The 26,358-nt window shown below is 42.8% G+C and overlaps 1 long non-coding RNA gene across 1 annotated transcript; it reads left to right on the top strand.

Moving 5' to 3' along the window:
* Positions 1-653: 653 nt before the first annotated feature.
* Positions 654-25,242, top strand: LOC122457811. The gene is made up of 3 exons (XR_006277484.1): positions 654-693; positions 24,180-24,222; positions 25,195-25,242. It is a non-coding gene; the product is annotated as an uncharacterized LOC122457811 (long non-coding RNA).
* Positions 25,243-26,358: the final 1,116 nt, after the last annotated feature.

Below are 26,358 nucleotides of genomic sequence, written 5' to 3'. Positions count from 1 at the left end.
AGAGTGAGGAAACATGATGCTAAAACATCTAGATGCTGTCTACACAGCAATCTCCATGTTACTACCATTAGCAGAGGTGCAAACCAAGTGAAGTTGCAATTGTGGCAAAATCCTAAATTTCTCATTGTAAACACAGCCCTAGGGAACAGAAAATAGTTCATTCCCTATCCCTGTTCCTTCTTTTGGCTGTCTGCTCAGACTGCCAACACTGGCACTGTTTTCTGATGTGTGAATGCTAGGAATCAGATGGCAACTGAGGCCACCAGTCTATTTTACGTAGGACACATTTAGGAAAGAAAAAGGAAATGGATTTCTGGGGCTGACATTGATGAACTGGCTCATGTGGAAGCATCCTTGACTCCCTTCACACTCCTGAATGCTGAACAGATAATGCAAAGTCACAGATATCCCAGAGGAAACAGTGCAATACTGAGTTATATAACAGGCTTGGTTAAAGAGATGGATCCATCAGCTATCATTACTTTCCTGAAGACATACGTGCAGCTTTGCTGGTGGACAGCACAATGTATTTGGACGGGGAGGATTATTATAGTCAGAAGAGAGGTTAGTGGAAATATTTTAAACCTCAGAAGACAAGAAGTGTATGATGTAGCAATGTAAAGGATGAATATTTCACAGATTATCTCCCAGAAGTGTCTACCAAGATCTGACCCTTTCAAATCTCTTGCTCTGGTTTGTATTTATGCTTAAGTAGATTCAATCTTTCACTTTTGAAAACAGATGATGGGCATAGAGAACTTGGCAATGCAAAAAGGAGCTGTGACTTATGAATACTATGCATGCCAATGTTTTAGTGGATTATGTGGTCTTTTTGAAGCAAAGAGGGAGGTTATTGCAAGAATAGGAGGCAGTATTTTAAATAGTCACAGTCAGGATTTGAAGCAGCAAATAAAGGTCACTATGACTGATTTCAAGTCCCAATGAATAATGTTTTCATATTTGGTACCTTTGGAATGCAAATCAAAGGAAACAATAGACAAACAAAGACTGCCTTTGTCTTGAGTCATATTACTGTACAAATATAGCCTACCAGTAAAATTACCTCCACCTCCTCCTCCAGCCTGCGTACTAGAACAGAATGAATACAAAGACAGATTACTGACTTGTACCTATTCTTATCCATATGGTAGATATTATAAAACATCTTTTTTCCCTTCATTAGTTGGGCCAGCTCTTGGGTACTGATTCTCTTTGGGGGGGGAAATTTTTACAAAAAAGTAGAAAATGAGGTATTTCCCTGGGCCTCATCTGGCGAGTTCCACTAAGTGAGGGCCATCTTGGATCATGATGATATCCTCAGGTCCCCACCTGTTATTTGTTACACTCCAGACAAAACATTCACAAATCAGACGAAATGGCTACTGGGAACAAGACTGGAAACACTTGCCTATTATGGCATTGATCTTAAAGTCAAATTAGTCAACACATTGTCAGCTACATGTGAGTACAAAGTTAAGCAAACTTGGAATGAATCTGAAACAAACAAATAAAGTGGTGATTACTCACATCCTCTCTGCTTGACATTCTCAATACTGAATTCCCTGATTTGACTTTGTTTTCTTTGTTTGATCCGACCACCTCTCTATTCCCAGGACTTTGACTCCTCTTTACTTGGGCTTAATCAGTTAGAAAGATGCATGTACTCTGCTCCTGTATATTGAGAATGTAGTTCTGAATCCCAGGAGAGACAATAGCCCTGTTAGTAAATATTAATCTTTTGTGATTCGTTTGTGTATTAAATTCATGATTCCTCGGCCAAAAATACCAAAATCCTCTCTGAGTTAGCTAAACTCTAAATGCTAAAGAGTGTTTTGTTTAGGACTAATGAATGTCTAATCAGAGCAGGCCTGTATCCAATTATCCGCTCTGTTTTTACCCTGAGCTTTAACTGAGACATGAGGAATGTTATTGATAACATGAATGTTAGCTGAACCTTAGAATGTTATTAAATAATGGATTGTGTGCCTTTTTACTCTAACCCTTGACCTTTAGGGAAATGTGTCCAGAGGCCCAAAAAGGAACTGCTTATAACTGATTTGGGGTAGCTGTTTTCTATGATCAATACAATAATAATCTACGAAAAGATGCTTTTAGCTTATCAGACATTACTTTAACAGGTGATTTCTGTCATAATGACTTGGTTATAGATATGTTTTATAATTGAAAATATAGTGGATGATAAGCTAAAGATATCTGCTCAATCAATTGGGTAAACCAGATACCATGAAAAGTAGTCATAGTAAATAGGTCATTTCCTTGGTCTCTTTTCTGTAAATATGTGCAGAACATAAAGAGATGCTTGTTACTCTAGATGATGGCTGTAATGGACAAAAATGGTGTAAATGATAAGGGATACTTCTAAATGCATTATCTATAATGAGAAGATTAGTAATTGACTAAATGGACAAGGAACATTTGGTATTGCAAATATGTTCTATAATCAATGTAACAGCAAACCATGAATGTATGAGCATTGAGACCTAATTGTAGCCACAGATGGTCCCAGTGATGCTGACTTAGTGTTATTGGCTTATTATTCAAAATAAAATCAAGCATGAGAAAGGATTTTTGTTTCTTCTAAACAAGTATATGAGAAGTGAGGTTTAGAAAGTTAATTACAAGTAAAGCTGCCCTCATGTCTCCAGTTTAAGATGTAGCCTTTCTGCCAGTCAGAGCTGGCAGCAACAAGGGCCGGCTTCAGGGTTCTAGAGGTTCCTTTTCAACAATACAACACAAAACCAGCTCAAGTCCTCACCCAGTGACCTGGGACAATTACACTCCACCCCCTGGGCACTTCTAAGAGGCAATACTTTCCCTCTCGCAAGCACAAAGTCTGAGTGTAGCAAAAACATTTAATAAAAGGAGGGAAGTAACTCAGCATTAATTTGGGAAAACACCACAACTAAGGTTCATAAACATAAACCATGAGCAAAAGACCCATCCCAAATAAGTTGGGCAGTGTCCTTTTCCCCTCAGGTTCTTAAGACCAGCAACCCAAAAGTTCCTTTAATGTGCCCATTCCTCCTCTGCAACCTACTCACAGTTGCTGTCCTTGGTCTGTGCAGACCCAAAGTTCAGAGGTTCATCCACAGAGTTCCCCTCCCATCCTGGGTGGAGGGGGGGGCGGTAAGGAGGCACCTTATATGAGCCGCTGCTCGGGCACTCGATTGCTGCCCCACCGGCCTATTGCCATGCCTCTCTGTGGGGCTCTGCTCCTCTCTGCGGGGCTCTGCTCTTCTCTGCCAGCTGCCCGGCTTGCTGCACCTCTCCGCCAGCTAGCTGGCCACTCACTGAGATGTCTTCAGGGCCCACCACTTAACACAGTTGTCAATGATTTCAGCTCTCCATGATTTCAGCTGTTAGTGGGGGGGGCCTCACTGTTGGTGCACACTAGGCAGTCTCTTGCATCAGAGACAACGTGCCAAAGTAGGTCTAATACTTAGACCTAGGTATCAGTGATTTCAGGTTTGCAGTGTGTAATAAGACTCCCAATTGAGTCTAAATTAGCTCTTTTAATAGACCATAGAGAGAAGAAGGGTCAAATAGTGTCTAGGAACCTTAAACAAGGCCCACCCACCCTCAACTCATTGGGCTTTGGAACCCATGTCCCCTGCCTAACAAGTGCCATTCAGTTGAGGATAAAAGTCCCTCCATTGGGGTATGTCAGGTACAGTTCTGTTGCCCTTGATTCACACAACAAGCATAACAACCCTTTATTACTCCTTCCTGAATAACAAGGAGACGGGGATCCAACCCAGCCACAAGTGACCATTTGTGCAAGCAATCCCATTATCCTGAGCACCTAGGCAGGGTGGGTGTGCCCATGCAAACGAGATCAGCTCCTTTTCCACAGCTCACCACTAGATGTCAGGGGAGAGCTCATTCAGACTGCTTACAAAGAGTTCGCAAAAAGAAAAGGAGTACTTGTGGCACCTTAGAGACTAACAAATTTATTAGAGCATAAGCTTTCGTGAGCTACAGCTCACTTCATCGGATGCATTTGGTGGAAAAAACAGAGGAGAGATTTATATACACACACACAGAGAACATGAAACAATGGGTTTATCATACACACTGTAAGGAGAGTGATCACTTAAGATAAGCCATCACCCACAGCAGGGGGGGGAAAGGAGGAAAACCTTCCATGGTGACAAGCAGGTAGGCTAATTCCAGCAGTTAACAAGAATATCAGAGGAACAGTGGGGGGTGGGGTGGGGGGGAGAAATACCATGGGGAAATAGTTTTACTTTGTGTAATGACTCATCCATTCCCAGTCTCTAGTCAAGCCTAAGTTAATTGTATCCAGTTTGCAAATTAATTCCAATTCAGCAGTCTCTCGTTGGAGTCTGTTTTTGAAGCTTTTTTGTTGAAGTATAGCCACTCTTAGGTCTGTGATCGAGTGACCAGAGAGATTGAAGTGTTCTCCAACTGGTTTTTGAATGTTATAATTCTTGATGTCTGATTTGTGTCCATTCATTCTTTTACGTAGAGACTGTCCAGTTTGGCCAATGTACATGGCAGAGGGGCATTGCTGGCACATGATGGCATATATCACATTGGTAGATGCGCAGGTGAACGAGCCTCTGATAGTGTGGCTGATGTGATTAGGCCCTATGATGGTATCCCCTGAATAGATATGTGGACAGAGTTGGCAACGGGCTTTGTTGCAAGGATAGGTTCCTGGGTTAGTGGTTCTGTTGTGTGGTGTGTGGTTGCTGGTGAGTATTTGCTTCAGATTGGGGGGCTGTCTGTAAGCAAGGACTGGTCTATCTCCCAAGATCTGAGAGAGCGATGGCTCGTCCTTCAGGATAGGTTGTAGATCCTTGATGATGCGTTGGAGAGGTTTTAGTTGGGGGCTGAAGGTGATGGCTAGTGGCGTTCTGTTGTTTTCTTTGTTGGGCCTGTCCTGTAGTAGGTGACTTCTGGGTACTAAAGAGTTGAAATGTATGTTTCCTTTCTGTATAGTGCCATATTATTTGATAGCTGAAGTTTTATTTAGGACACACAGAATTAGTAATTTGGCCATCATGCCTTATTAAATCTGAACATGCAACTACTCATAACAGCAGCAGTTTATGAGGAGAAGTGCTCCGCTGATCCTGTGGAATCCATATTCATTTACCAGTGTATTCCATTTGTAGTAGTACTGTAGGTATTATATTGTTGTAACTGTGTCTGTACATGCCTGCCAGATCTGGAATGGGTTTTTATTGATGCTGGAGATGCAGCATAGGGTTTCAATTAATTAATTTAATTTAGCAACATAGTGAAGTGAACAGGGATCACAGTGAACAGCTGTACCGATGCAGCTGTGCCATTGTAGCGTGTCTGGGGAGGATTCTCTCTGCTGATGGGAGAGAGCTCGCCCGTTGGCATAATAAAACCACCTCCCAGTGAGGCGGTAGCTCTGTCGGCAGGAGAAATTCCCACCAACATAGCACGGCAGTCCACACTGGTGCTTAGATCAGAATAATTTACGTTGTTCAGGGGTGTGGCTTATTCACACCCCTGAGCGACATAAATTATATTGGCATAACGTGTAGTGTAGACAAACCCTAATTCAGAGATTACTCTGTAATGGAGACAGTGCTTTCACTCTCAGTTTGATACACCTGAATGGCATGCCTCCCACAGCAGGCAGGCTCTCCTATATGCATGGGTGACAATCAGGATCCAGACACCCCAAGCGGAGAACAGAAGGTTTAGGCCCCATGAAAGAGCAGTTGAACCAAGTCAAGGTCTTTTATTAAAGCCTGTAATGTTCTAAACTTAATAATCAGTATGAGATATGTACGCAGGCTATAGGTATGAATTTATATAGATGTAGAACTGTGCTCATAAACTTCGGTTCGACCTCACACCAGCACAGTGAGCGAGAGGCACTTCTTAAACCAGGTGTTTACCCAAAATCAGACTAAACTAATGATTCCTTGTCCAACCCAGATGGACCATTAGAGTTAAATGGAAAGATATTGAGGCAACTGGGACTTTCCCCACATTGAATATCTATAGTGACTGAAGGATGGAAAAAAAGTCAAACCTGCAAACCCATTTTAAATGGAAGGGATTTAAGGGAAATCTGTTCAGAAACCAAGGCGCTGTCTCTGGGCAGGAAGCTCTCCATGGATGCTGGACCCCACCACCCTGTAGCTAAGGCAGTGGTTCTCAATTCTAGTCCACCACTTGTTCAGGGAAAGCCCCTGGCGTGCCAGTCCGGTTTGTTTACCTGCCATGTCCGCAGGTTTGGCCTATCGCGGCTCTCACTGGCTGCGGTTCACCACTCCAGGCCAATGGGGGCTGTGGGAAGGGCCTCCCTGAACAAGCGGTGGACCAGAGTTGAGAACCACTGAGCTAAGGGATATGGTGGAACACTATTCAAAAGAAAATCACTAATTTGTATTAGAAAAGTGATATCTATTATGAAATTGTAATGCCTGAGGTTGTCTCTATGTTTATGTTTATTTTCTGAGTAACTTGTCTATGTTTGCTCTCCCTTACTAGTTTTGTCTCGGAATCTGTGTTTTTTCCTATTAACTAAACCCTTTGTTTATTTTTACCCAAAACAGGTCTCAGTAGTGCAAATTGCATGGAGTGTGTGTGTGTGTGTGTGTGTGTGTGTGTCAAAGTGAACTGATCTGTGGAGCTGGTTTCGTGCCTTTGGAGGTGACAAACCAAAAGGGAACAGTCAGAGTATCTGGTACTTGAGAACTCAGGAAAGACAGATTTTGGGAAACTCAGGACTAGAAGGGCTGTTGGTGTCACCCTGCAAGGAGTAACTAGGCTGGTGAAAGCCAAGGTGAGACCTTGTTCTTGTGGGCAGGCTGTTGATGTCAGGGAATTGAACAATAGCAGCACAGCATAAAAGCAGTGACAGAATCCCTGACTGGTCTGGTTGATCCCTAAAACATCACAGCATATCACTGCCATATTAATATATCTCCATGACACAGTTGCGAATTTTCACATGGTAAATAAGCACCCTGACTTTCACAATAAGCCAAAAATCAAGCTAATGCCATTTCAAAACAAGGCCAAAACAAGCCCATCCCTAACAACCGCAATACTCTATGTGACTAGATCCCCCGCTGGGACTGTAGTGGGCCCGCTGTGCATCCCGACTCTCTCCCCCCCTTGCCCTTGCTTGCCTGGAGCCAAACAAGCCAAAAACAAGCCAAATTTCTGCATTTTGTTTGGGGGGGACAGGTTTGGCATGTCTGCTCCATGACAGAATAAGTTATATTACATCAATCACCGGTATATCTGGCAAATATTCCAAGTCCTCTCAGGAAATCACATTGGCACCAAAATCTGCTTGCAGTCTCACATGCAGAGTAGCAGAGGGGAAAATTAAAGAAACCTTGTGTCGCGGTAATTTCATCATTTTTATGCAGCTTTTGGAAGGGATTACAGGAAATAAGATTTGAGCTTGGCTACCATTTGGAAGGCCATATACACTGTACTTACAGCTCCCCCAAAAAAGAAAAGAAATCATATGCACCACATTATGCCCATCCTGGCTCCACTAAGGGACCAACTTCTTTGATGCAATTTATACTTTGGGATAATTTAATGTAATTTCTACCTATTTTGGCAAAAGTATGTTGAGCACCAGATGGGGTAGTCAGACCCCTGTGTTTCCTTCTGCTTCCAAGTCCATTTATGCCTCTCCAGTGCTCCATATGTGCTTGGTTGGAATAAATCTGCTTTGAATTCTATGTAACATGCTGGCTAAGCAGATGTGATTGTGTCTTTCTCTAGACATGCCTGGCCCACAGAGGGTAAGAGCTTGCTATTGCTACCAGTTAATGGAGTGATTCCATAAGTGGCAGAGATCTGTATTTTTTATGCTGAAGATCATAGTTTCTATTCTTGGTGATGACCAGTAGTGAGGATTGTTGCTTTAAAATATAGATGTAGAAATGTAGCAGTTGCTCATGAAAACAAAAACAATACAAAAATACCTCTATGGCATGATTGAAAGAGTAAGTTTTCTGACTGCAATTGAGTGAGTGACCTGACAGGAACAAAAAAAAATGATTTGTCCTTCTCTGGGTAGAAAGGTTGACTGCTCTATTGAGACCTAATCCTGCAAAGGGCTGTGTGCCTCCTGGGAGGTGCTAGGAGCCCTCAGCACTCCCTGACTTTAGTGAGAGTTCAGGATCCTCAGCACCTTACAGTCAGTGGGACTGTGCACATATGTAAGGGCTTTTCTACACCAGGGGTTCAAGTGAGCAAAGGAGATGCAGCGGCTACAATAGTTATTGTCATAACAATAGCACACATATTCCCCAGTCTCTATTGCTACCACTGCAACATCTACTGATGTCTCGGCTCTGGCCATTGCAGCATCGGCAACTGGCTCTTCATTCTGACACTTTCCACGTAATTGTTTTTAACAGTTTTGTATTGTAGTTAACGAGAAGATGTGGCGATTGAAAGAAAGGGACTTGACCTAAAGTACTTTAAAAATTGGGATAGTTCACACATGCACTGACAATTTAATATTTTAAGAAGGTCAACTGATAGACTTCTGAATTGGCAGCTTAGCATCAAAATGTCAATTGTCTATTACAACTGATCTACTGGGCACAGCTAATTGGTTTGTTTACCATGACTGGATGTGTCCTTGGTTAACAGCTCACCTCGTTCTTTTTAAAAAAGAAGGGAATTTCAGTCTAAGGCATACAGAAGCTGATTCATAGACTAGTCATTTGTGGTTATATTTGCTGCTGTCAATGGAATGTTTTTCTGAGGCTATGGATATTACAAACTTATTGTGAAATAACTCATTACACTTTATCTCCCATGGTAGGAGCATTTATATACAGAGAGCTAAAACACAGGAAACCCTTCCATTACTAGAAACTGAAAATATTAGAAGATGAAGGCAAAAAGCATTTGATATACATGAAAAAAGGTACTCAAGTAGAACCATTCTTTCCATCCATATTAAATCAGGAAAATGTGTGGTAAAAAGGTGACAAAGAGTTACTAGCAATTTGAATCAATTTTTTCTGGCCATTATGAATCACATGGTGCACCTTTTTATGATTTAGGCATTATCCCTTGGTCTGATCCCTATCCCTTTATTCCCCCCTTCCCACAGTCCACACATGCAGGGCTTTTGAGATTGCTTTTGCAAGATGTCATACACCTGAACCTTTTCTGCTAAACTGCTTAGTGGTCATAAATGATCATATTAAGCCATATTTGAGAAATCCACCATACAGCTCTGATAACACCATAGTATCCTAAGCTCCTTGGGAGGCAGGATATTAGGACATTGAATAATTAATGGAATGACCGTGCTTTCTTGTTGAACACACTGGCAAAATTCTTTCCCCTGGAGACCACACATGCTTTATGGGTTAATATTGTGTTTTAATCTACTGCTGGGTGCGAGAAAGCTATATCTGTACACTTTACCACTCACAAACATCAGTGCAAAAAGCCAACGGGTTATATGTGAAATAAGGGAGCCAGTTAGTGTTAGGCAGGTAAGCACTAGCAAGGACGATGCTAGATTACTGAATTTAAGCGGGTACTGATAAAGTAGAAAGATTCCAAAGCATTGCCACAGAGATTAAATGACCTAGAAGAAGGGAAATGAATATTCACCATCTAGAGCAGGGGTTCTCAACAAATTTTTTGGTGGCCTCAAAGTGCGGCCACCAACTCTTGCTGGTGGCCGTGCTGACAAATTTTTCTTAAGATACTTAATTAACTTTAGGAAAAACAAATAAATATGCACACACACATGTTCAAATCATTGTCATTTATTGAATCTTTTTGCAGACTCAATAATAAAAATAATGTACAGTTGTCTCTATTCTTTACTGGACCTAAACAGAATAGAAACACAAATAAGGTGCTCTGTAGGTTCTTCTCTTTTTTGTTGTTGTTTCGTTGCTTTTTTGGTTGCTTTTTTTTTTTTGACTTGCTAGCTAGTAAATCTGCTGCTGTGAAAAGTGATATTAACAAACATACAAATATCAATTTTCACAGCAGCAGACTTACTCAGTCCTGGCAAGCCCAGGGACAAATTAAGCCTTAGATGGGGAGGTCAGTACAGGGGAAATAGGGGATGCGGGGAATGCATGATAGGCCAGCAGAGGCAGCAGGAACCAAGGGTGATGGGGGTGTGAATTCTGTGTAGCCAGAGCTTGCTGCCCACCACCCCAGGGCTACAGCCCGACCCTAGCATCCCCAGGAAGGTGGGGAACTCACTAGCTGCCTGCTCCTCCCGCATTTGTGTCTCCGGAGGCGGGCAGGGTCCAACCCCTGCTGGTGGCCCTGGGGGAGAGACCACTGCTTTGCCCCACCCCCCATCACTGCCCAGGAGGCTGTGGCTGCAAGAAAAGCCCCTTGTGGCCACATGCGGCCATATTCAAGAAATGCTGGTTTAGAGAAGAGAAAACACAGAAAGAGACAGTTATTGCTGCTGTCCCCACTTTGTTCCACTTTGGAAGAAAAAAAAAGGAATGATAAATGAAATAACTAAAACATAGTTAATCCTACCCCACCTGCTCCTGGTCTCCTCCCTACTCCCAGTGTGGAGAGCACTGCAGGGGAGAGAGAGGGCATGGCCAGAACACACAGCACCTTGGTGCCTGAACAAGTTAGAAGTGCCTCAGGATTGCTCTAACTATCTCTGAGGTTAAACCAGGCCCCAGTTGTTCCCAGGGTTGGGGGAGTGTCAAAATGGCATAATACAACCTTTGCCCCTCTCCTTGGGTATTGCACCAAGTGCAGTTTGGCTGCACCCAAGGATCTAGCCCATTATATCTATGAATACATAAGACTCTAATAAACAGTTTCAGTAAGCATCAGAGGCCAAAGCCGGATCATCTTATTCATATGGGGCCAGATTTTCATGGTGCAATTTTGTGCACATCCATCTCACATAGGTAGACATCCGGATACATGATAGCAGAGGCCTGGTCTACACTTAAAAATGACCTAGCTACATGGCTCAGGACTGCAAACAGATTTCACACCCTCAGCACAGTAGTTAGATCAACCTAACCCCCCCAGTCTAGATGTGCCTTGGTCGACAGAAGAATTCTTCCTTCACACTAGCTATCACCTCTCGGAAAGGTGGATTACCCACATTAATGGAAAGCCCCTGTCCATCAATGTAGGAAGCATCTGTACTGAGGTGCTACAACAGCGTAGCTGCAGCACTGTAGTGTAAACTGTGACATCCTGTACCCACGACATCCTGTACCCCATGTTCATCACTTTTATATGGTTATGATGTATTTCATACAAAGTATGCCTTGTAAGGTATCATTTGAAAACTCATAATCTACTGAACATCATTGTCATGTTATAATGTGTGTATCAACATTGTATATGGAGCTATGAGGTTTTACTATAGGATTGTTACCCAGAACTAGCACTCCAGCTAGGTGCTAAAAGGACATTACTTGCTTAATCAGAGATTCACCAGCAGGTGAGCTGTAAACAAGAAATTTACAATTCACCTGAAGGACAATTGGCAACCCACATACACCAGGGAACTGCCTGACCCCATGACCCAGCAAAGATTTTTCCAGTACAAAGGATCAGAGTATAAAAAGGAGAGACAGTGACCTCCTCATCACCTCTCCTCCTCATCTCTACTCATGGCAGCAAGATCACTTGAAAGACATACATGCATCATTGCACTGGGAATAGTGGTCCTGGCCTGGAGGTTTTCCATCCAGTACAGACTATTGAAAAATTTGGGGTGAGAAACTTTTGCTTTTAAACTTATTAGCCTTGGTAAAGTTTAGGAATTAGCTTGTGTGTTTATCTTTTTATTTCTTTTGTAACCAACTCTGACTTTTATGTCTTACCACTTTTAAATCACTTAAAATCTCTCTCTCTAGTTAATAAACTTAATTATTGTTTTATTTAAACCAGTGTGGTTGGCTGAAGTGTTTGGGAAGCCTCCTCTTGAGACAACAAGGCTGGTGCATATTCGTTACCCTTTGTTGGAATGATGGACTAATTTATGAGCTTGTATGGGCTAATGGGCTACTGAACGGTATAAGATGCACATTTCTGGGGGGCAAGGCTGAGATTGAGGGATATGCAGGCATCACCCTGTATCTATTCATGTACTCGGCTGGGAGTGACTTTGTATGCTGCTGGCTGTGAGTGAACAGAGCCTGGAGGGGTTTGTTGTTCACTAGCGAAGCAGTATAAAAGGTATCCCAGACTAGAGAGCTAAGGGGACACAGCAGTTCAGGTTGCTTCCTGGGGAATGTCATATAAACATACCCTCAGGGTTTGCACCCACACAGATCAGGCACATACAGTATTGCAACAGGAGAATGGGGAGGAGAAATAAATGGGACAGCAGCTGGCCTGAAGTCTATAGGACTACAAACAAGAAAGATTTTGTCTTTGGAACATCTGTCCTTTTCCTAAGAAGAAAATGGAATGTTCTTTATCCCCCGAGTCACTTTAGATTCCATCATGCAGGGTGGAACAAAAGGCACTCAGCATTTTGCTGGACTGTGCCCTAAAATATCTGAAGGATTTAAGCATCAAAAGGAAGGACAGCTGCTGCCTAACACGGGCCAAAAAGATATAGCTAGAAGCAATGGGGTGAAGCTAAGCAAAGGAAAATTTAGACTGAATATCAGAAAAATTGTCCTAACAGCAAAGATCTATGAGATTGTAGAGTAGTTACCTAGTAACTAAACACTCGACTATTTAAAAATCAGACTGAACAAAGAGCTGGAGAACACAGTGTAGGGAGCAATCCTGCACTGGCGGAGAATGGTCTTCTCTGGATAACCTCATAAGTCTGTTCAATCTCTAACTTTTAGTATTCTCTGTTAACCACAGCTTTTTGTGCTCCATATGCTCTACAGAGCTGAGCTAATAAATACACAGGCCTTCCCATTCTCTTTGCCAAGTCTATTTTATTCATGCCTAGTTCCCACTCTCATCCTTTTTGCTGCCATGCCTTTGAATGCAGTGATTGGTTGCAGACATTTAGGGTGATCCCATTCCTGGGTAACTGTAAAATTTAATTAAAAAAACTGCTTGTTTGGTATTTGCTTAGATAATTATTGTAATGATACTGACCTCCTTTGTAAAGTACTTTCAGATGCATGGATGAGAAAGGTACAATATAAGTGCTAGATCTATTATTATTATTATTGACAGTGGGGTAGCTTGCTATGGGCACCATAGTCAGTTTCTGAAATGTTAATATGCTTGCCACTTCACACAAGATAAATATACTTTTATAAGGTAGCCCAACTACTCTCCTGCATATCTCAGGACAATGGTTATGCACAGCCAGATCCCTCATTCAGATTTCTGTTAGATATTGTTCAGCACTACTAGGGTGATCAGATAGCAAGTGTGAAACATCGGGACACTTTTTTTCCTGGCTAGGGGGGAAAGAAAAGATGGTTGCCTAAATATGTCAAAGCCCCTAATATCGGGACATGTGGTCACGTAATAAGTATAAGCATGTAACCAGTTTAATGCCATTATTCTCAATTATTTTACAAGAAAGAACAGACCAATTTCTTATCATTATCCAATTCCATTTTCCACTCATCACTATCCCTTTGTTGGAAAAGGCTTAAATATCTCCCTAAGTAGGATTTTCATCACAGGGGAAAAACAGCAAACTGAGCCAGGTGAAAATGACAAAATATTACCAGAGTTACAGCAATTACTGTAGCCCCATTTCCCCCTCTTTTCTCCCCCTTTTGATATTGTCCTTTATTTTAAGCCTGCATTGATTTTTATCATCCATCCCTCAGCATGCTCTTCCCTGGGTTGCTCAGATGCTTACAAGAATTTAAATAGACTTTCAGAAATGGTTCTCTCAGTTCTGAAGGTTGTTTAAAAAGGACACTGTCAAGCTGTTTCTTCATCTTACAAGGTGTTTCTTCAGTTTTGATTTAAAAAAAATCTCAAACCCTCCCTGTTAATAGGTTTCAGAGTAGCAGCCGTGTTAGTCTGTATTCACAAAAAGAAAAGGAGTACTTGTGGCACCTTAGAGACTAACAAATTTATTAGAGCATAAGCTTTCATGAGCTACAGCTCACTTCATCGGATGCATTCCGATGAAGTGAGCTGTAGCTCACGAAAGCTTATGCTCTAATAAATTTGTTAGTCTCTAAGGTGCCACAAGTACTCCTTTCCTCCCTGTTAATGACACCCTTTTAGAAACAGGACATGATTTTATCTTGACTGGATTAATGTCAAGAAAGTGACTAAGTTGATACCATCAGATTTATTTTCACTTGTTACCTATGCCAGAATTTCAGTCATTGGTTTCCTGAAGGAAAATGCTCAGTCGCCAGAAAACTGCTACAAATGAAAACTTTCCTAACCCTTTAGTATAAACCCAGGTCTTCAGAAGTGAAAGTTGGGGGCATTCACTTGTTTCTGGCTTTGTACATGGTTTCTTTGATCTTTTGGGTATCAAAAAAATCCCAAGCACACACACACACACACACACACACACACTTGAGCAAGAGAGAAGCTTTTTTGTTAACTGCACGTGTTTAAAGGAAAGAAATACATCTTTCTAATGAGAATATTAAAATTAGAAAATTGTGCTTTTTTGGTGGTAAGAATTCAAGATGATTCTCTCTCCTATGCATATAGAGTGGACTGTGAGGCAGTCAGTTATTTCAATGATTCACAAAAGTGATCTGGGCTGTATCACCAAAAAGAGATGGTAAAACACAAGAGAAAAATCTTTGGAGCAGTTTCTCAGCTGTGTAAATTGTCATAACTCCATTGCCTTCAATATTGTTGGATCAATCCCTTTCTCTTTAACGCACGTTTCTTTCAGAATGGAGCCTTCCTCAACTCAGTCCAAAGAGGGGAGTCCACAGCCAAATCCAAACAGGCTCAGGTCAACCAAGGAAGCCAGAATAAAGGGTTAGAGCACAGTTTTAATTTGCTATTTGTGTTACAGTAGCACCTATGGAGTTCCCAGTTTTTAAAATCAGAACTCATTGCACTAGGTGCTGTACAAATACATAGTAAGAGACAGTTCTTGCCCTGAAGAGTTTACAGTCTAAATGGAAAAGTATTGTGACATTGCACTCCATATGCTTTATGAAAATATGCTTCTAAATGTGAATATGATGTAACCGGAATATGCTTTATGCAAAAGGTCTCTTGTAAGGTGTCATTACAAAGTTTATAATCCACTGAGTGTGTTCATCCTATTTGTATGCATGTATCATTTTTGTATCTGAAGCTAGAAATATGAAGTATAACTCTGAGGTCCAATTGTAATTATGCAAAGTGTGGGCCATTAATATTGGCTTAGAATCTTGATGGCTCCCATTGACTAGGAATTGGTTGTGAATGGGTTTATTTACCTGTAAGCCTTCCTGTGTATGTGTGGGCTAGGAAGAATGAGGTCTCACAGGACATATGACCATGTCACAAGATACCGGAATCCATCTTAAATCTGGTACTTTTCCATTTAGAAGGAGGGGTGGGGACCTAGAGAGACAAAAGAATCCAACCTTGTGCCAAAGCTATAAAAGGGGATGGAACAGAACAAAAGGGGCCAGTCATGAGAAAACCCCTGTTTTCCACCTAAGATGTCTGCTGGAACTAACAAGGACTATACCGGGGAAAGGATTGGGCCCAGACTAGGAAGGAGCCTAGTCTGTGAAAGAAGCTTATTGGAACATCTCAGGGTGAGATATTATGTGTAATCAGTTTCTTAATTTTTAGGCTTAGACTTGCATGTTTTTGCTTGGTAACTTACTTTGTTCTGTCTGTTATTATTTGAAACCACTTAAATCCTTTTTTATACTTAATAAAGTCACATTTGTTTATTAATTAACCCAGAGTAAGTGATTAATACCTGGGGGAGCAAACAGCTGTGCATATCTCTCTATCAGTTATAGAGGGTAAACAATTTATGAGTTTACCCTGTATAAGCTTTATATAGAGTAAACTGGATTTAATGGGTTTGGATCCCATTGAGAACTGGGTGTCTGGGTGCTGGAGATAGGTGACCTGATGAGCAGTTTTTCATTAAAGTCTGCAACTTTGGGGGCATGGACCAGATCTGGGTTTGTGTGCAGCAGGCTAGCATGTCTGGCTCAACAAGGCAGGGTTCTGGAAGTCCCAAGCTGGCAGGGAAAATGGGCTCAGATGTAACTTCAGCACATCAGGTGACAGTCCCAAGGGGGTCTCTGTGACTGAACCCGTCACAAGTAGCATCACTATTTTATAGATGGGGAACTGAGACATAGACAGATTAAGTCACTTGTCTAAGGTCACACAGGAATAGAGCTAAGTGAAATTTTTTGCCCAAGACTTCATTCAGCAAAACATGCAGACTGGGCAACACCAAAACGTTTCCTGAATTCATGTAGACTTTGCCAAAAGCCTTAATATTTTTTGGAAAAAAAACAAACAAATCGCAAAATGTTTGACTTTTTAAATGAAACGTTTCGATTTTTCCATTCAAAATGACTTTTCATTGAGATTTTATTTTATTTAAAAATAAAAAACCCCCAGAAGTTCTAAGACAATGTGCAGTTTTTGCTTTTAAAATTACCACGTGCAGTTCATCCTGCTGTTCAAAAGAGTCAAATAGCTAAATAGGTCTGGAATCCCCTAAGTCCCACGCACAGTGGCAGAATTTGCAATTCCTACTGAACAAAATACTTGATATAATTATAATCTTTCCCATCACTTTTCTCATATTCCATCAAGGACCACAATTCCTGTTTCACAGGCCAAATAGCAGAGACACATTTATGCCCTCACAATGCTGATTTTAAAATGTGGTTCCACTGAAAAGTGAATGTAGAAATGCCACTGTTGGATTCAGTATTTGTCTCTCAGTGACTGTAGATCAGAAGTTATTTGGTTGTATTCATTTTTCGACTTGGCATCTGATGGCAAAGCTGGGTTTTTTTCTGCTTGTATATTACTGCCAGTAATAAAAAGATTGAGAGCCAAATTCTGCCTTCAATTAAATCTGTAGAGTTGTATAGGTGTGAAGGCAAAATCTGGTTCCTCTCCACCTTTGACTGTGGTTCCATAGGTGCAACTGTGAATGAATACAATGTTCTTGAACTAGGTAGAATAGAATCCAGCTCAATCTCTCACCATTTTGTTGGCTCTGAATTGCTAACAGGAGTAAAAATTAAGAACTCACTATGGTAATCACATCTGTTGATTACAAAGCTGCCATGTTTTACATTTCTGATAACTGGCACCTGCGTTGAGGGAATTTGTACTACATTTTTAGGAAGAGCCCCCTTAGAAGAAAGTGTGAATTCCAGACAGAATCCCCATTTTGTTCTCATTATTATGAGCATGGGAATTAGTACTCTGTATATAAAGCTCAGCGATGAACCAGAAACTCTACTCTCTTTGCTTACATTCAATATGCCGTAATACAGGAAGTGGTGGGGGATGTTATAATTGAATACACATAAGGGGAAGTGAGTGCCTTAACTGCTTTAGATTAAGCAAAGCAGTTAATCAGCCACTCTGTCTTAGAACCAGTAACCCTAACATATCCTCCAGCATGGAACCAACTCAAGAGATCCCTCACTTCGAGCTCTTTAAACACCCCGGTATGTTTTTGAGCTAAGAGTGTAAAACTAACCCTTCCCTAAGTGCTAAACATTCATAAAGATTGTGTATGTAGGAGCATGAATTTGTCCTAAATAAGTTTAGGTTGTTGTCAAGCAGTCCTGCCATAGCTCAAGAGTATGAGTAGCAACCTCAGAGCCAACTGTTAGGAAGCAGGGCACAAACCCCTAATTGGTTGTGAGTTCTATACTTAGTTTTCACCACCCAACTATCAAGTGCAAACTTCTCTGGCACTATAACAGCCTTAACATGGAGTCACAGACAGTCCCCTTGGGTAATCCAGTCTGTCTCATCACCCAGGTAAACCTACCTTTGTGATAGGTGGTCCCTTACATGAGATATGACAGCGATATTCAGGTTGCTCCCAGTCCCAAGGGACCAGTCACTTACCCCAAATCAATTGCACTTTAAAATCTCAAAGACAATGCTTGTAGCCAATCCTATGATAAACTGTTACAGATTTATTAATAGGAAAAGGAAATGAGAGTTATTTACAAGGCTAAAGCCAGAAAATATACAAACCCAAATAAGTTACAATCTTAGGTTTCAAAAGGTGGTAGAAGCTTTTATAATAAGTTAGTTCTAGATGTCTTTTAGCACTAACCCAGGCTAAGCAGCTGGGGTTCTCTTGCTTATGTCGAGAAAATTTTGCCTTCTCCCAAAGTCCAACAGCATAGAGATATAGTTATTTCTTGTTAGGGATTTTTCCCCCCCTGCCCCATATGCTCTGAACTGTGAACTCAGCTGATGGGAGGAATTCACTGGCATGACTCCTTTTCATTGCGGGGGAGGGGAGGAGAAGGAGAGGAGGAGGAGTGGAACAAAGTCTGTTGGTTCTCTTCAGTGTGCCAAAATAGTCCATCTAGTGCCTATGGGCATTCCTTGTTGGATGGGATATAACACCTTCTGTTGGAGACCCACACTTTACACTAGTTAATGTCTCTCTCCTGTCTGGTAATTTTCACAGTCACAATACAGATGCTTAAATATTACCTTACAATATGGGATTAAGATGTTGGAAGCAAGGGAGATGCATGCAGCAACTCACAAGCATTCAGTAATGTCCACAGGCGTGCACACAGGGTGTGCCGGGTGTGCCCAGGCACACCCTAATGCCCTGAGCTCCTAATGATGCTTCTCCCCCTCCTGCACTGGAGGCTTGGGGGGTGGGGAGAAGGAAGAGGAGGAGGCTGCAGCAGTTGCAGGCAGCGATGGCGGCGGAGCCATGTTTACATCGCTGCTGCCCCCAGTGGCGTGGGGTGAGTGGAGTTGGCCCAGGGGCCCAGCTCCACCAATATTTGGGGCCGGGTGTCCCCCCGCCGAACCCCCCCTGCCGCCCCCCGCCCCCTCTTGCTGCCCCCACACACCTCCCCGGGCCCTGGAGCAGAGCGTCTCTGCCTCTTCCGAGCAGCTCCATGCTGCCTCCCTGCAGCAACTGCTGCCGCAGCTCAACTGCCAGGGCTCACTGACTCTGAGCCTGCCCTTCCACCTCAGACCCTTCCCTTTTCCGGCAGGACCCACCACCAGCAGAGGTGGCCCCCCCACCTGCAGTCACCGCTCCTGCCCCACTCTGGACAAGGAGGCAGCCCCATCCCTCACCCCCAGTGAGGCTACCATCAGGGGCAACAGCAGGGGAGAAGGCGCATGCAGCACCCGCTGCCACCCACCACAGGGGAGGTGAGGGAGATTCCTGGACCTGAGAGGGGCCCTAGGAGCACATGCAGTGATAGTGGTGGGGGTGAGTGGGCTGCTGGGGGGGCGAGAAAGGGGGCCTCCTCCCCCAGAGCTTGCTGCTGCCAGCAGGGAAAGAGCTGGGAGGAGTCCTCCTCTCTGGCCCCTGTCCTGAAGCAGCCTGCCTGCACCCCAAACTCATCCCCAGCTCTGCCCCACCCCAGAGCCCACACCCCCAGCCAGAACTTTCACCCCACCACCGCACCCTCAACCCTCTACCCTAGCCCTGAGCCCCTCCAACACTCTAAACCTCTCATCTCCAGTCTCAGCCAGAGCCCTCAGCCCCCCACACCCTAACCTTCTGCCCCAGCCCTGAGCCCCCTCCAACACCACAACCCCCTCATCTTCAGCAGAGCCCTCATCCTCCCACACCCCAATCCTCAGCCCCTCCAATGCCACAAACCCCTCATCCCCAATCCCAACCAGAGCCCTCATCCCCCACACTCCAACCCTCTGCCCCAGCCCTGAACCTCTAACACCCCTCACCCCCACACCCCTACTCTCACCCTGAGCCCCTCCCACACCCAAACCCCTCATCTGCAGCCACATCCCACATCTCTGCACCCCCTCCCATCCCCAAACTCCCTCCCAGGGCCTGCACCCCAATCCCCTGACCCAGCCTAGGACCTGCATTCCAGACCTCCCCCACCCAAACTCCCTCTCAGAGCCTTGGGCAGGTGGGGGACGGAGTTTGGGTGGGGGCAGGTTCTGGGCACCACCAAAATTACTACAAACCTGCCACCCCTCGCCTCCCCTGCGCTACATGTGACCTTTGTTGACTTACATCAGTCATAGCGCTCTTCCACCCCTGGTCTCCAGCTTGATTGGCGCTCTTTGTACCCGCCCCGTAAGTGCCATCCTATCATTGGTCAAGGGGATGTCTAGGGGGGTGTGTCATAACCATACAGCTAAGGGTAGCCTAGAATTCCTCCTTACCTGTAAGGGGTTAAGAAGCTCAAATAACCTGGTTGGCACCTGACCAAAGGGACTAATGGGGAAAGAAGATACTTTCAAATCTTGGGGGGAGGGGGAAGGCTTTGTGGGGTATTCTCTGGGGAAAGCAGAGGAGCATCAGGTCAAAAAAACTCCTTCTCCTATAAACCATCCTGTACAAGTCTCTGATATTACAAGAAGAGTAAGTAAACAAGGCAAGAGGCGTTAGATTACCTTTTGTTTTCAACTTGTGAATTTTTCCTTTGCTAGAGGGAGGTTTATCACGGTTTTTTGTAACTTTAAAGTTTTGCCTAGAGGGGAATCCTCTGCGTTTTGAATCTGATTATCATGTAAAGTATTTACCATTCTGATTTTATAGAGGTGATTCTTTTACCTTTTCTTTAAATAAAATTGTTCTTTTAAGAACCTGACTGATTTTTCCATTGTTCCAAGACCCAGGGGTTTGGGTCTTCGATCATTTTGTAACCAATTGGTTAGGATATTATTCTCAAGCCTCCCCAGGAAAGGGGATGTAAGGGCTTCGAGGGATTGCTGGGGGAAGAGGAACTCCAAGTGGTTCTTTTCCCTGGTTCTTTGTTAAAATCACTTGGTAGTGGCAGCATTACTTAAACCCAAGGTACAAGGGAGAATCTGTGCCTGAGGAGTTTTTAACCTAAGCTGGTAAAATAAGTTTAGGGGGTCCCCACATCTGTACCCTAGAGATCAGAGTGGGGAGGGAACCCTGACAAGGTGGGATTTGGTGGGGACTCTGTTCTGAGTGGCAGTGTGGTAAGGGGGCTGGGCCGGGAGGGTTGGATATGGGCCAGAGGGTCTCAGGGGCAGTCAGGGGATGGGGAATGGGGGTGTTGGATAGGGCATGGGAGTCCCAGGGGGCCTGTCAAGGGGCAGGAGTGTGGCTAGGGGGCAGGGCAGTCGGGACAGTGGGGTTGGATAGTTGGTGGAGTCCTGGGAGGTGATTAGGGGGTGGGGTGGTCTCTGGAGGGGTGGTCAGGGGACAAGGAGCAGGGGAGGGTTGGATGGGTCGGGGGAGTAGAGAGGGGTCGGGGCAGGCAGGGAGCAGGGGGAGTTGGATAGGTTGGGAGTTCTGGGGGTCCTGTCAGGGGGTGGGGAGCGGTTAATTAGGTGTGGGAGTCCCGGGGGGTCTGTCTGGGGGCGGGGGTGTAGATAAGGGTAGGGGCAGTCAGGGGACAGGTAGGGTCCTAGGGAGGCAGTTACAGTGGGGAGGAGAGTTTCAGGAGGGGGCAGTCAGGGGACAAGGAGCAGGGAGGCTTAGATAGGGGGTGGGGTCCTGGGGAGCAGTTAGGGGCAGGGTCCCAGGAGGTGGCAATCAGGAGACAAGAAGCAGGGGGAGGATTGGGGGTTCTGAGGGGGGCAGTCAGGGGGCGGGAAGTGGGAGGGAGTGGATGGGGGCAGGGTGGGGGCGGGGCTAGGGCAGGGCTCCCTGGATGCACTAATGAAATGTGCTGCGCACGCCTATGCTAACGTCTAAACACATTCTTAGAACCCTAATACCTATTTTTATCTGATTCCTGCTACATATGTCAGTGTTCAATTGTGGCATGATCAGGCAACTGGTCTGCCAGCATCATGGGCTGTTCACAGTCTTTTAAGACAAGACACTGTCTGCTCAGTCAGTCACTGACAATATGAGAGACTCCAACAAAGGTCAGCTAATAGCAAATGTACCATCTTCTCAAGTGGCCCACATAAGAGACAAGACATGTAGTGGGATCTATTTTGGGCCAAATTAGGATTTTGTATACTCCCTCGTCTTGGTCTAGAAGTTCCAACATGACTTAAATTACGAGTGTTTTGGGTGAAACTCCATTCTCAGATTTTTTTGTCTGACCTACAAAGTGCAGCCACATGTTGAGTGGATTGTATTTAGGACACAGAACAGGTTGTGAGAGGAAGATATAAATGATTTACTTGGAGTGACAAAGAACTGCATTTCCATTATGACTTTTTGAGCCTGTAGGTTGCTTCAAAAAAAAAAATCACTAGGGTGATAGCAGCAAGTTTAATCTATCAGTTTATTACTCATCCACTGATGGACACATTTTGTTGTATGCTGCCTTTTATGTCTACAACAGACACCTGCAGCATATGTAAGCAGCACTAGCAGTTGAGCGCTATAGTCAAATAAGGGTATTTCTTAAGACTCCAGAGACATTCTGCACAAGATAGCTATATACAAACACTATTCCTGTATTTAAAAGATCTTTGAGATTATTTTATCTTTCCTGCTGCATTCTAGGATCAAAGCCCTGTGACTGAATATAGCCTCTCTGAAGTCATCCTTTGAAATAATTGCTTATAAAGAGTTGATAGAATCTATTTTGCAAAGTCAACAAGGTCTTTGCAGTCCTTGTCCTTAAACAGCCCAATTAGTTCATACTTTCCCAACGTGCAGATCTTTTGAATTTTGTTTCAGCAGCTCTGTTTTGTCTTCTGCTCATAGTTTAAAGTAACTATGAAGGAAGATGATCTTTGAAGTCATCTAATAGGCTACTGAGAAATACCCTCCATTGTGTGAGAGAGCTAGATTCCAGCAGCGATTTAGAGAAAAAGGATAGTTGTGTGTTTAAGACATCAGACTGGGACTTAATCTGTGGTCGGAACCTAGGTCTCCTGTCTTTGACCTTAGGCAAGACATTTTATTTATGTCTCATTTCCCCATCTGGGAAAAGTGTCTACTACTACCTCCTGTTTCTCTCGTCTAAGTGTACAATATCTAGCACCCTGGGGCCCCAATATCAGGTGGAACTTCTAGGCACTCTTATAATGCAAATAAGATGTTATCATTGCGGATGACTCAAGTGAGTTAATAGAAAAATCATAGCTTACACGAATAAAACAAGGTGATTATTCTGTTGACTGTTCCAAAGCACTGTTTTAAGATAAATGGAAGCAATGGCTCTGACCTATAGTACCCTTGGGTAACGCAAACTGTAATCAGTTCAATTCTTGCTGAGCAGGTGAGCAGAGCAAGGCATGTCATTTTCTTACTTTCTTTTTCATGGAGTTGGTCTGCCATGAATTCTGAATTAAGCCAACAAGGGGGTTCCAAATGAAAACATATTTACATGTTTATAGCTTGAGGAGAGCCCAGACTGCTCTATTTTCTCAGAGAAAGCTGAAAGGGCCTGCAGAAGCTTTAGCCAGTACAAGCGTAGATGGACTGAACAGATGGAAAAGGACAACTTGCCTTTGTTTTCCTTCAAGGCCTGCCTGTCTCCTTGGAAACAGAAAGGGTTGTTCATGTGACCAGCACAGAACTGGCATTGGAAAAACAGTGGCCTCGAGTAACAAAAATATTCTCTTATGAAAAGGCAGAACATAATCAAATGAAGACCTGAGGTTTTTCTCACTCTCCTTATATATAGATTCATAGACTTTAAGGCCTGAAGGGACCATCAAGATCATCTAGTCTGACCTCCCGCACATTGCAGGCCAGAGAACCTCACCCACCCTTCCTGTAATAGGCCCATAACCTCTGTCTGCCTTTGTTTGCCATAAAGCCTTGAGTTACGAGAAAATGGAGAACCAAAAATGAGTAAATTGACTTTAAGAACAGGAAAAAACAAACATTAGCACTCCAGCCAAACCAATGAATGACTATACAAGGAAACATTATAAACCAAATACCAGAGAAGTCATGAAGATCCCAACAATGCTGGTATTTTATATGTGGATTTAGAAAACAATACATTTCCAAAAATCAAAATAAAACATACCACAAACTAATCTAGCACTGGGGCACATCTTTAGTTCATTCAAACTGATATAAAATACATACTTTTTTGTATATTTTTATGGACTAGGTTTAGAGAAAATATTTTGAAGATGACACATTTTCATTGCTTTAGACACTATACCAGCATTGACACTCAACTTCAGTAGCTTGAAGAGGTAACGTATGTTTGTTTGTTTTCTTGTTCTAAAATATTAAATGTCCTCAAATAAAATAGGAGGTTTATCTGTATGTTTCTCCTTAGCTATGTTTGTACTGGCATTAACTTAGACTATGGCAGTGTCTAAAGGCCATGCTCTTTGTGCTGGGAACTGTACTTAGTAAAAAGAAAAGGAGTACTTGTGGCACCTTAGAGACTAACAATAGTCTCTACGGTGCCACAAATACTCCTTTTCTTTTTGCGAATACAGACTAACACGGCTGCTACTCTGAAACTTGTACTTAGTAAGCAATTATCCCTGTCTCATGTGCAAGGAAAAGGAAGGAAGACAGGTGTGTAGGATTTTTTAAAAACATATTTAAACGTATATAAACATATTTGTCTAATTTAAGATTTATTCTATACTGTTCTGAAAATTGGTATGAATTAAATACTGTGAGATAGGAAACTTTAGTAACTGTATACCACTTGTTGGTGATAGTAACATAGAACAATGAGTCATTTTATTCTTTTGTTCTGTATTACTACAACGAGCAAGGATACATAGTTATTAGTTCCTCCTTTTCTGTGCATTTTCCCTTACTTTTGTTTGTTACTATTTAAGTTTTCCTTCTAATTTTGTTTTGCTTTGGTTTTGGGCTCTTATTTTTTTGTTTTCCTTGTTTATTGTCTTTCTCTAAATGGAAGAGATTCTTGTCCACAGTGATTAAGATTTTAGCGGGAGTCAATGTAGTGATTCTTTGAGGTATAGCCTAAATTCATCTTGCATAAAAATACTGTATGTGTATCTGCTTAACTCCCTGCCCCGACCACCCACTCCAACCCCTCCTAACGCAGAAGTGAAGCCCAAAGTCCTACCTACTAATTAGTTTATGGTTTTAAACCAAGGAACCATGCTAAGATCTTACTGTTTTAAAAAGAAAAGCTACTTTCTCCATCCTCTTTCCCTTCCCCTCACCCATGAACACAGCAAATTCAATGGAAGTTTCCTGAAAGAAACTTGATATTCCAAGAGTTCATTTGAAACAATCGCTTTGTCATGGCTGACAAATGCAAACAAGCAAGAAAAGAGTTCTTTGGATCTGCAGCTTCATTTTCAGGTAAGTAATTGTTTTATTTTTCTGTGTTGCTTTTTGCAGGGGGAAAGGTTAGGGCAGATATATTCCTGTGCTGTTCAATAGCAGCCATTTTCCATACACATCCCCTACACAAATGCTAGACCTGATGCTCCATTGTCCTACACCTTGCATAGTAGCTTGCATTGGAGAAAAGCGGGTATAAAATTCTTCCACTAGTGTAAATGAATGCAGACAATAGACATGTAGAAGTGCTGCACTGATGTAAAGCGGCACATCAGTGATCCCCAGTTTCAAATCAGGGTATCAGCTATACCAGTACAAGCCAAAAAATTAGCAAAGACACAGTTCAAGGTACTCTGGAAACAAGTAATTATTACAACCCTAGGAAATATTCATTCCCTGACCATCCCTCCTTGAGTGATGACTTTAGACAAGTCTCCTATGTATGATGACACAGTATAGAGTTCTACATTTGATATTGTTTCTCATACAGGCTGGGAAACTGGATGGGATTTTGAGGACAGAAAGTCTATGTATTACCATCTCCCAAGAGAATTGTTTCTAGAGTTCCAGACAAAATGCAGCTAAATAGACAGATTATACATGATTGTACCAGATTCCAAACAAACATGGAACCTTCTTGAAGAGTGATATACTTATGTTCTTATTTCCTTTACTCAAACACAGGTTTAGAAAGAAGGGAACACAGACAACTTACTGATATAGTCACAATAGTATTCATGGGCTAGGAAGGAGAAATAAACCCCACATTTCTCAGATACATCTATATTTCATTGCTAAGCTTTCAGACGACACAATATCAGTAGTTTTCTATATCCACAGCATGAGCTTTAATTTGCATTCTGTCCATACTTGTTTTTCCTCCCTTCTGCCCCATGTATTTTTGAATATTTGAAATAATGACAAATATGCATTCTGAAACCATCAAGGGACATATGTTTAAATGTATATGCCCTTTTGTTGCCTAGGCTTTTCTGTCTGTTCAGCTATTTAAAAACATTCGGCAGTAACAGACACTGTATATCAGGGGTGGC

The sequence above is a fragment of the Dermochelys coriacea genome, chromosome 1, assembly GCF_009764565.3.
Source record: "Dermochelys coriacea isolate rDerCor1 chromosome 1, rDerCor1.pri.v4, whole genome shotgun sequence".
Lineage (NCBI taxonomy): Eukaryota > Metazoa > Chordata > Testudines > Dermochelyidae > Dermochelys > Dermochelys coriacea.
This window is presented reverse-complemented; position numbering and strand designations above follow the sequence as displayed.